We start from the raw sequence: 13,416 nt of genomic DNA, 5'->3' as shown, positions 1-13,416 counted from the left end.
GACGATGTCAGGCGGACGAGCGGCCCGCGTACCAACGTGCATACTTGTGGCAGGTGAATCGAGTCAGGTGCCCCAGCAGATGGGTACCTTTACTAGAGAAAGCGTTATAAAAGCGGTCTATCTTATAAATGTGGGTTACCTAGAACGTCAGCTATTGGAATAACCTTGCAATTTTATAAATCGTTATGATGACAGATTTTATTCGATAAATGGTTTGAAAACTTAAAGTGAATTTTTTCTAATTTTTTTGAACGACAAGAAATAACTAGGAATGACATATAATTACCAAAAATTATTTTAGATTTTTTTATATTGAATACATAATAAATTGATAATTTTTATTTTTGTTATCCACTTATCTGTTGTAATATTATATATAATATACTTTCTCTTTCATAGATATTCTCAGAGATATATAATATTTATTTCTTTTATTTATATAAAATTTATATATTAATATTGTTAATTAAAAATAGTATATTTCTTTTAACATATATAAGCAAGTGATGCGATGAAGAGATGAATAAAATTAAATAATTACATAATTATATTTATATTATAATAGTATCGAATATAAGTATCATGTTACAAAAGTAAAGATACCATTTATTACATAGATATGATATAATGATATGATAAATTAATAATAGATTTTCAAATTTCAAAAAGTTGATTCATTTATAAGAATGCAAATTTTTTGAACATTTATTTTTTAAATATTTGTTTTCCAACTTTTCACTATCAACAAAAATGAGTATGTGAATCATGTAAATCATGAATCAACATATATGTAATATGTATATTTTTAAATATTCTTATCTTATTTAATATTATCTAGCATATATTCATTTACATTGTTAAACATTATTACTACTTATTCCTATTTATTCCTATAAGAAAATATAAGATTATATTTTATAATGATTAAAGAATATTTGAATAATTAATTAAATTTATTTTATTTTTTTTATAAGTATTATAAATTTTTTTAGCTGTGTGCCAAAAGTTTTAGATATAAAAATTTAATTTAATAAAAAAATGAAAATTATAAATTTTAATGATATATTTTTTATATCTTTATATTTTTTATTTTTCTAGCTTCAATATTTTTTAATATTTTTCATTTCAAAATATTTACATACAAGATGCTTTATGATACCTCTCAAGTAAATATTTTTGAATATCATAAAATTATTATTACGTTTGTTCTTTTTCTTATAAATTATTGACGAAATACATTTTGCATATAAATATAAATAAAAGAAATAAGAGTTTAGTATCAGTGGCGCCATCTTGTGGATAGATGCCGGAAGCTTTGACTTGTTAATAGGAATATAGAATATACAAGGAGATATTTGTGACGTCATAGATAAAAAGAAATCATGCCATTAACTTCGGTTATGCAGCTCCTAATACTTTTTTTTATATCGAAAATGTAATATTGAAAATTAATTAATTAGAATTTTTTTATTAAAAATTTCTGCATTTTAAAACTTGCATCTTATCGCAAATCTAAAATCTGAAATTTTTCTCGTATAAATTTTAATGAAAAATTTTTAATTAATTATTTATGTTATTTGCATTATTTTATTTATTTGCATTCAATACAATATAATGGAAAATATTAGGCATATAACCGTTTTTTATCTTTCTATGTAATTCTTTTCTTATCTGTCTCTATATTATTAAGTATTATAAATTTTTACTATCAGAAATATCAATTTTGTATCAGAAGAATATAACTTGAGAAAAGGTGACACAAAAATTTTTTACATAAATAAAATTCAAATATATTGGAAAACAATATGAAGTAAATATTACATATCTGTTAGATTCAACTATTTATGATATCAAATAATAATACTATAAATATTCAAAAACTCAATTAAAATTTAAGCAAACTAAAAAAACTAAAATTTAATCTGATCCTTTTTTATCAACTTCCTTCTCTATATGAAAATCAATAAGAAATATGAATCTTAGATGTATTAAGATGTTTTAATAGACGTCCAAACAGGAAATACTATTCCCCATTCGTCAGCAAGAAATAGTAAGATTTAAACGTCCTTCGAAGCGTTCTCATCAAGCGGACGAGTATAACGAGCGGATCTTTTTCTTTTTTTTCTTCCTTTTTTTTTCCACATAAGACACGTGTCGTGCGCGCTGCACACGTAGTATGCATCTTTGGTGTATGCAGTCGCGCGTACAAGAAACTATGTGCAGTCACGTGTTACGAGTGGAATAGCGAAAACGTGATGCGATTATGCATTCTTCCTACGTCGTCATTTCTCGCTTGGTACGAGCCGAGTCTCGTGTCTAGATATACATACTTATTAACCTAACGTTTTATGGTAATTCTATTAAACGTTTCTTCTTCACGCCCGACGCCACCGGATTTCAGCGACTACATTCATCACGAGACCAATGACGTTATAGGTAAAACACTACACATATAAAATTAAATAATTAAAATAAAAATTATGATAAGTGACATTAGGAGAAATGAAATAGATTAATATTTTCATACTATTTAAAATACTATTAAAATAGATAATATAATATTATTTTATTTTTAATGATTATAAATGAACTTGTTTATAAATTTTGAATGAATTTATTTGATGAGATCTAATATTTGTATGATTTTTTTTGATGAATAAAAAAATATGAAGTACTGAGATAAGTTTTTTTTATTATTAAGAAAGAAAAACGCCATTATACTAGTGTACATCTGATATATATATAACATGATCTATTTTTTGAAAACTATTTTAAAATAATATTATATAAAAATATTATATTATTATAAAATATTTTTCTAAATTTAATTTGATTTAAAATTTAAGATTAAATCATTTGTTAATCATTGTCTTTTAAATGAAACTGCATCCTCTTTCCATTACGTTCCATTAATTCTTATTATATACTTCTAGACAAGTTTATCGATTTCACGTACGTCACGACAAAATGGCCTTGAATATGAACAAACGTTTAAAATAAATTTTCTAAAGAAACAAATATAGTAATTTGAGAACATACTAGAATTATTCTAGTTAAGTATTTTTATCATCCCCTATGTACTTATATAACCCTATTACAATCTTCCGATTTTTCGATTTAATTAACATTATCGTTTTATTAATTTGAAAACGACGTATTAGCATAAAATTAAACTTAAGATAATAAAAAAGTATTGGCATGACAGTAAAAAAATTTTTATATTTAAAAAAAAAAAAATATAAAGAAAACGATACAAGAGTGCATCGTTGAAGTATTTTTAATTAAGATTATTTCAAGATCATTACGTTAGATTATGTATCTCTTTTGTACAAGAGATGCAATAAAAAAAGGGCAGGTTTATTAATAAAAAATAAGGATAACCTCAACACTTTAACATCTTAAAAAAAACTGATTACAAGAACAATTTTCTTATTTATATTTAAAAATTGTATTATTTTTATTTTTCTAATTTCAATTCTTTGATTAAAAACAAAAAAAAAATCTAAATTTTATTCATTACTTATTCATTTTTATTATTTAAAAAAAACATCATTATAAGAATAATTTCCATATTTCATTTTTTCGAATCTTAAACTCTTTCTTTATTTCGAAAATAATTCAAACTATTCTCAATATTGTAAGATTTCAAACACTACATAAAAACGGGTTATTTCTAAAAATATTTAAATAGATTTCAATATTATATTATTTTAAAAAATATGAAAATGTTATTTCCACTAAATTATAACATTGCGTAAAAATTTTATAGTACATATTATATAAATAGTTTGTTTTATGAATGAATATAAATTATTCAAGATTATTATTAATATTTTTCAAAGACTGTTATCTTTTTTTAAGACTCGTTTAAATTTACAGACAATTGTCTATGAATAATAAAATACGATATAAGAGCTGTACAATACCTATCAATGCAAACTATTTATATATTTCGTGTTTACTTACATATGTCTATATCATACAAAATTTAAATTAAGTAGAAAAATTAATAATCGTATCTTAGATCGTTCCATTTTTTCAAAATTTTTGATATTTGGCTATTAACACAGGAAACAATGATTGACGAAAGGAACAGCTGCGAGAAAGTTAGATTAGACGGAAAAAAAGAAAGATTACATCAGACAAGATTTTATCATTTCAAATCACAGCTGCCTTCAGTCATCGATCGCTGGCATTTTTTCGATGCATCTTGCGCGAATTCTGAAAAATCGATTTACTCGAGTCTTGAGAAATTACGCGATAGAATTTTATCATATTGCTTCTTGTCGGATGATATACACGTCACTGTAATTATCATAAGTTTGATAAAGTCACGATGACACTTCATGGATCGATGAAAAAATAATTAAAAAAAAAAAAGTTGATATTGATGAAACTGATTCGTTTTAATAATAATCGATCTATTAAAAATATCGCGGAAAGGAAAGTTACAAAATTTCAGATTCTTTTTAGTACTCGGATTAACGAAAAATCGCGAAATTGTTAATATTATGAATACGTGTTTTTTAAATTTCAATTCACAATTTAATGATTTTAATGCGATTCTTTTAAACACTTTTTTCTTTTAAATAAAATTTTCTAAAATTTATGCATATTTTTAATAAATATTAATAAGTATTAAAGTGAAAATTATTTGATTTTTCTTTCATATCGATGTTAATATATTTTTGTAATATTATAATTGTAATAAATATAATTCATCTATGTAAGAAATAAAGACATGTTCATTATTTTTTATCGTTAAATATAAACAAGATCTAATTGCATATTTATGACATAAATAAGAAATATAAAAAAAATCAAAATTATTTATAAAATATGAATGCTCTAATTCACTATTTTTCAAGGAACAATACTGCTTTATTGTAAAATACAAAATATATATAACTTATCATAATGCACGACTATATTTTTCAAACATATATTATAAACTTTATAAATGTACTAATGAACAAATTATGAAACAAAAATTACAGAAATAACACATAAATAATTCCATAAAATATTTTACAAAATCAAATTTTCAAATTATCTTTAATATTTCCCTGAAACAAATACGAAACTCGTTTTGTTCGAAAGAGAAAATAATCGTGACGCGATAGATTTTCCGCTTCAGAAACACTGATTTTAACAAATCTGCCATTATAGAGAAAAAACTTATTTGTATACACATGTAACAATAATATTTTTTATAGTTATAGAACGACAAGGCAAAGATGAAACAAACCAATGAATGATTGCATAAATATATAATAAATATAATATATGTCTTTCTTTTTGTTTTCTATATTTGTTTTATATTCAATGGATATAAAGAGAATCGTATTAGAATGTAAAATATAAAAGTATCTGTTGATTTTCAGAATAATAAAAAAATGAAATGCACAGATCGACATATAGGATGAAGAGGAATGACCTAGCAATATGTCATCGTTATTATAAGTATCTGATAATATTCTTTTCTTTTTCAAAGAGATAATGGACATACTGTTGTAGGAAATTTCCGAAGTTTATCTATGATTTATGTTTAGTGTCAATGATATACGATTATTGACTCGTTGTACGGTTATGTATAGCCTTGGATATACAGATTATTGAATGCCGCATGAAGTTGAATATTATAGAAATTACACGACTGCAATTGTTTAATTATTTAACAAATTTTGTTCGTTTTATATTATAAATTTTATTCAATTAATTGGAGTGTAAAAATCTATATTTTTATATTATATTTTTATCGGTGATCATAAAAGAATGAGTTTTGAATATTCTTTTTATATGATATGAGCGTGTAGTGTAAGTTTATTTGTAAAAAGTGTAAGAAAATTAAAAAAACGTTTTACATATATTTTTTCACATAAAAACAAAATTTATATTTTTTCATTTAATTTAATTACAAAATTTATTATACAAGATTTATTTAATTCTTATTATAAAAATGTGAATATATATATATAATATTGTAATAATATTATTTATAAATAGTAAATTATTAGAAAATATAAAAAAAATTATTATTTTTTAAATGAATTTAATAATAAATATTATAAGATTAAAAATTATTGTAAAACTAAGTTATTTATATGTTTTTTATTTCAAAATTATTAATAAAATGATATTTTCAAAATCTGAGAATTCATCGAAACTTTATTTTTTTAATAAAATGAAAATAATTTTAATTTTAGCAACAATTTTCGACACAATATCAAAAAAACGGAAACATAATAACGATAATAAATGATTCGAGTAATAACGATAAATTTAGGAATTAACGATAAATATAGGAATTAATAAATTACTAGATAAAATATTAATAAATGTAAGATTATATTTAGCCATAATGAAATTATATATAATTTCATTATTCACATTTTTCAAAAATGAAGAAACGCCAAGATCGTGCGAATTATCATTTTATTTAACATGTACGAGTCACATTTAACTACTAATATCGATATTGAATTTTTTTTTATCTATATTTATCCATATTGAAAAATGAAAATAAACTAAATGAATAAAATAAACGAAACGAATAAGTACTCGTAGATATTTAACTAAGTATTTAACTAATGTTCTAAAAATTTATTTATTTAATTTTTTTTTATAACATTTATCTTAATTATTATTAAAAAAAATGATCTTTAAATATTAATTTTTTTGCATTGATATTTCATGTTTTTTATCTTCAATGTATAGGGAAAAATCTATTCAAAATTATATATTATATTTAATGTTTAGAGATATATGAATATTCTATGAATATTCATAATGATTAATGATAAAATTCTAACATTTTTATTATAAATTGTATTAAAATTCAACTTGTTAAATGTAGTTTATAATAATCAACGATAGGCCAAGGTTTAATAAATGATATTGACCCATCAAATTGAAATTCTAGAAATATTTTATATGTATCAACCATAATATGTATTACTGAATACATAAACGCATTTTATTTAACATTTTTACCATAATTTTATCTTCATTTTCAATCTATTCATATTAATGTACAAAAAAATTAATTCGTAAAATGAATTTTAAAAATAAATTTAACAATTTTAAAATATCAAAAAGTATGATGTTTAATTTAATGAATTCAGTAAATATTCGAACGTCATCAAGCATGCTGGAAGCCATCGCAAAACGTCGGCATTACGCAGAAAATAATATTTAGAGCAGAACGGAAACATTCGATCTAATTTTGGGTCTTTTCTGACAACAGTGCTGCATTTCCTTAAACATCTGTAAAATTCATTTTTACGAACAAAAATATATTATAAAAATAAACCGATTTTAAATTAAATTTTAAAACAGAATTTAAATAGTTTTATTATAATCCTTGATATTATGATAATTAAAAATTCTCAGTTAATCCAGGGAACAATTGAATGACATCAATAAGTGATTCCTCCTTCAATTTTACCAATTCGTTAAATTGATTAAATATCATGTATTTCATTATGTCTTTCGTTTTTTACAATGTGAAATGAATTATGTGCATGCATAGAATGAGACTGATTGATTTTAAATATATTATAAAATGTCAATGTGTATACACATATATCTCTATATATGTTTAGAGAAGCGCGTACAAGATCTGCGCAGGTGTGATCGGTGTATGATTACGATGGCGCAATTATGAATCAACGAAGGAAAAGCGGAAAACGATTTCAGTGTGCAACACGTAAACGAAACTTTTGTATCGATCGCGGCTAGAAAGTCACGTTGCCCTCGCGTGTCGATACCGATAAGTCCCTCCGATTCCATCACCCCGCGTCTTGTGGAACAACGTTGTGTCGTAGCTACTGAGATAAGCGGTTTATCGCGCGTATTGCGATATACACCATGCGCGCGCATGCGAAAAGAAAGAAGCTGAGATATTGTCTTTTGTATATGAGCACGTGACGTAGTTACGATTTCATCTATCTAATTGGTTGTGATGATAGACATGTTTTTTTTATTCTTTTCCTTATTCTTTCCTTCTTCTTTTTTTAATTATTTTTTTCCTCATTTATTTCTTTTTTATATATATTTTTAAAACGGTTTTGGATACGTGCGTTCAAGTGCACGCTTCTGGCGTTATTCACTTGCAATTACCCGTTCAGTTTCGAACCGTTACGGAATTATACGCAGTAACGGGATTCGATTCGCTGGAGTAAGACTTGTTTAATTTCCCTCTTGAATAAAGTCTATGAATCTGGGCCAACAAACGGCAAGCATCTTTTAGAAATTTGAATGAAAATTTCATGCTTAAAATAATGGTTTTTTGAGATTAGTGGACAAATTGGGCATTTCATGGAATAAAATTAAAGATATTCAATTGAAAATAATTTACAAAGTCTTATAATCTATTAGTATTATATAAAAATTATCAACAAATATGATTTATGATGTACAACTACTTTAAAATAATTAAAAAAAAATATTACAAAACTATTTTTATTATTCTTATAACTATTGTTAAAATACTAATTTGTATGTTCATTGTTCTTTGTATCATGATATCTTTTCTATCATAAGTGTTAAATTAATAAATAAAAAATAATACCTAACAATATTTACCTAGAAAGCGTGACAAATATAGTTAACGATTGAATTTTATAACATTCAAACTATAGTTTTCGATAATCATTCAGATAGCATGCAGTAAAAAACTCAAATCGGTAATAGAAAAACATTACATAAAATTATAACTTAAAAATATGATGTTAATGTTAAAAATATTTTCGAAATTATAAAAAAAATAGAAAAACAATATAATAATTAATAATATTTAAATATTATAAAATATTTGTAATAATAATTACACAATTATATAATAAAATTATATAATAAATATTTATATATTAACAAATCTATTTATTATTTGAATCATTTGTTAAGAGAATATGATATCATTTTATATATTATTTTAATTATTAATATTTTTTATCTTTCATTAGCAATTAATAAATATAAAAATTTGATATCTATCAAGTTATCATCATCGACGTATCATCGACGATTCGATATATTTTTTGACGAATTATTATCTATATGTATTTATTTAAAAATCTATATATAAGCATATATATAAATATTTAATAATAAAATATTAAAATATTTAATAATAAAATATGAAATCATAAATAAAAAATTAAATAACTTCTAACTAACTTTAAGTTATTTAAATTTCAATTATTTAAAAATATATTTATATAAATTATTTAAAAAAAAACTTTAATTATAAATAAAAAAATAATAATAAAGAAATTAAAAGAGATCATTATGATTTAATAAGAAATCTTATTAAATCTAAAAATCCTTTTCAGAATACTTTACGATTATGATAAGATTAAGTAAATATTATTATAATCTGTTTCCTTATATATTCCGCAAAAAATCTTTAGAAAGAATCGAAGGTGCTTATTCTATTCAACTCTGTAAAAAACATTTGATCGTATCGGTGGTGATTGGTCGTGTACTATAGAAATGCAACACGTAAGTCGCAGGGCGAGTTCCGTAATTGTGGAATATTTTGCAATTCGTGGATTGGAAGGCGCCTTTCTCGAAAGAGCGTCGCTGGCAATGCCGGTCACGTAGTCTCGTAGTTCCGAGGGTGCCCTGAGCACGGCACAGAATACTAGAATACTAGCGGCGAGAATGCGCGACGAATACTCGCAACGCGAGTAACCGCTCGTCCGCGAGCAAGCGAGCAAGCGAATCGTATGCCCCTCACGCTTTGACGCGCCACTGTATGTACCTGTATATATCTATCCGTTTAAACGTGTCTACGTACCCCTACGTAGTCGGCATAATTTCAGCTTTTTCCGTCAGCGGAAGTTAGTGAAAAATTACGTGGCCCTAGCGAAGCCGCGATAAGCAATTTCGCAATTTTTCGCATTCTCAATGCTTAAACATCGCGCCATCCGTTCACTATGGATGGTCTTCGCTGAAAAAGAATTTGAATATTTTTTTCAATGTAAAAATTAAAAAAGTGTTAACAATAAAAATTATATTTTAAATGATATATAAAAGAAATTAAAAATTATTGTTTTTTAAGGAATTTAAATAGATATTTTCAGAATATAATTAATGTTAAAGTTTGTAATTAAATTATAATTTAATAGAATATAAGTACAAAATGCAATTTCTTAATGTTCAAGAAAATATGATTGAAAATTTGCAACACATTGACAATTTCAATTAAAAAATTTTAGTTTTCATTTTATGTGAATTTGTTGTAAAGAAATTTTGTTTTTAAGCTGAACGGACCATTACCTCGCCCACGTCGCAAATGATCGCCTAAAGTCTCGTGATCGAGTAAAACCGGTTTGAATACCAGTGCCGTAACTACATATGGTGAATTTCTAGCGAATATATTCGTGAAATCAAAGTAAAAATAAATATTCATCATTCATTTATATATATAATAAGAATAATCATTTTGCTATAGAAAAACAAATATTGAATAAAAATTTTAAATATTTTTTAGAAAAAAAAATTAATTAATACTTATATAAATATTATGTAATGTAATTTTTAAATAAAGAGAATATTAAAATTAAATTTGACTTTTAATTTTAATCCTTAACGTTACTATGCATATCTTAAAGTCCAAAAAGATAGTCGTTACGTTCATAAAGTATAAAAAAAACTAGCTGATCAAATGATTGCTCGTTTAGATGTTCATTTTTCGCAAGAATGTCATTTAAACGCTTTACGATTCACATGTGATGCGAGTAGAAAACGAAAGCGATGATGTAAGAAGCCAAGAATTGACGTGGTCGCGGTTGAAAGTACTCGCGATGTTATATCACGGTTTTTATGTTTTTTCGAACGGTTGAGGTTTCATTAAGGAACCAGATCCTTCGCAAGCGTCTAACGCTTGGGAATTAACATTCTGTTTGCTTGCCTCATGACTCATCGGTGTTCCTCATGAAAACGGGAAGAAAAACGTCTCCTTCTAACCCTGCATGTCACGATCCTAAACTCCCTCCTCTGACAATGAGTATCAAGGTATATGTATACATGAGCGACCTCTGGTTCTCCACTTTACAGACATTTTACGGAAACAGTACGGGTTCTCCTGGCTGGTGTAACTCCTGAATATCGAGAATGCGCAGCTTCGTTCTACGTGGGACGCATTCGCAGCTTCCGAAACGCAAACTGAATTCTAAATCATTGTTTCCAGGCCGATTTCTTATAATTAACTTATGCGTTCAATCTCTTTTTAGATTTCCAATAATTTTTTCATTAGTTCATCTTACGAATAGATGGAACAATTTAGAAGAAAGAAATTTGATTTGATTTAATAATCATATTTGATTTATATATTTGATTTATATAATAATCATAATTGATTTATAAATCAGAATAGATTGTTGATTTGATTAAATAAACATTTTATTTAACTTGTTTGTTTTATTATTTTGTTACTTCTTTAGGTTTATAATTAAAATATGTCATTAATTATTATTTAATTTAAAGAATTTAAAGTAATTTAAAGTAAATTTTTTGAAAATGAATAATGAAACGTAAAATGTTGATAATCATATTATTATACTCGATTGTAAAAAATAAAATAGTAAAATAGTAAAAAATAAAATATAAAATAAAATATACATACAGAATAATTGATATACATACACAAAAATCAAAGAAGGAATATTATTCTTTATAATAATAATAATTTTATGATTATATATTCTATTTATTAATTTATTCTAAATTAATTCCTCAAATTTAAACATTTTCAACTATTGTAATTTTCCAATAGATTATAATTATATATAATTAATTATTTTTTTTATATTCATTCAATATGATTCACATATATACATTTACTTTTATAATTATATCATATAATTAAATATTAAAATAATCGATATATTTAATAATTCTAATCTTCTTTAAAAATATGGAATTTGATAATTTTCTTTTAATTTTTATATATTTTTTAAAAGATATGATTATATTAAAAGAATTAAATCATATTGAAAAAAAAATTTGCCTCCTGTGAGGTTTGAACTCACGACCCCTGGTTTACGAGACCAGTGCTCTGCCACTGAGCTAAAGAGGCCGATGTTTTTCTCTTTTCTCGCAGAACTCATTAGGAATGAACTTTTTGGTATTAATATCAGAATATTCTATATCTATATCAGAATAATCTATCTTAATAATAAAATTGTAAATATATATAAAAATTAATATAAAAATTTTTACATTCTGAGTTATTAAAATTAGTCATAGCTACTCGTCATTATTTCTTATTTTAATGCATTGAAAATTTTTATATATATAACAAAAAGAAAGTTTCATTATAAAAATTAATATTGTAATACAATTCAAATCAATTCAATTTGTAATATAAACATCATATATAAATTGAATTTTATTATTAACGAAATAAATATAAATTCAATAATAGTTCAATTAAATAATAAGAATAATCAAATAACATATCATATAAAAATCATATAAAAAATAGAAGTGATGGAAACAATTTGATTGTAGATTGGAATTCAGCGTTAAAAAATACATAAAGATAGGTGCATTTGACGAAATAATAAAGAAATTGATTTAGATAACCGGTTATGTATTGAATCATCACCAAATATGCATTATGAAATGTAATTTATTTTAATGCTCCTTGTATGATGAAAATTAATTTCTATATTTACTAATTAATTGATCGATCAAAATTATGTCATTTTGTTTTATATAAATAAAACTTATCAACGCGAAATGTGCACAACATTTAGTCTCATAAGCATTAACTAATACCTATGTGTATAATATATTATGAGTATACAGAACAAATAAAATATCGCCAGAATGATGTAACAAATTACATAATATAATTGCACATCATAGCAATATCAACGTATACATTAATTACTGAAATCAAACGAGTGCAATATTTCTAAAGTAACAAGCGTAGTTTGGCGGCTGTGAAACATGCGATTAAAAGTCATCGGCACCGGTTAATCACGAGATTAACGTGGTTTCTGAACAAAAATAATGCGTATTGCACCTCATGATAATGAAATCAGTGAAATTACGTTCATTTCAATTACACTCAAATTGCTCGAACTTATGTTTCTATTCATTAACGTTTACCGTCCGATAAAAGAAAATATTTACATACATAAATACTGTTTTATATGTTGTAATTATATTATAATTATAACATATTTAATTATGCAATATTTATATTTGCTTTTTGTTTTATTGGATATATTATATATTTGAAATATTTCTCATTTAGAATATTTCATTTCTATAATCTTATTGAAACAATTTTAATTATAAAAAATTAAAAGTTAAGTTAAATTTTTCATCAAAATTAAAATATATTTATTAAAATTAAGATATCTGATTTTTTATGTATATACATAAATGAAATAATGA

At 23.9% G+C, this 13,416-nt stretch overlaps 1 protein-coding gene and 1 non-coding gene across 2 annotated transcripts in view; both read right to left on the bottom strand.

Moving 5' to 3' along the window:
* The window catches only part of LOC102671106 (MATH and LRR domain-containing protein PFE0570w-like), a 66,207-nt gene that overhangs the window by 44,660 nt on the left and 8,131 nt on the right, over positions 1-13,416 (bottom strand). The gene's annotated exons all lie outside the window — the stretch shown is intronic.
* Positions 12,014-12,085, bottom strand: Trnat-cgu. Its single transcript has one exon. It is a non-coding gene; the product is annotated as a tRNA-Thr (tRNA).

Source organism: Apis dorsata, unplaced genomic scaffold, assembly GCF_000469605.1.
Source record: "Apis dorsata unplaced genomic scaffold, Apis dorsata 1.3 scaffold_65, whole genome shotgun sequence".
Taxonomy (NCBI): Eukaryota; Metazoa; Arthropoda; class Insecta; order Hymenoptera; family Apidae; genus Apis; species Apis dorsata.
This window is presented reverse-complemented; position numbering and strand designations above follow the sequence as displayed.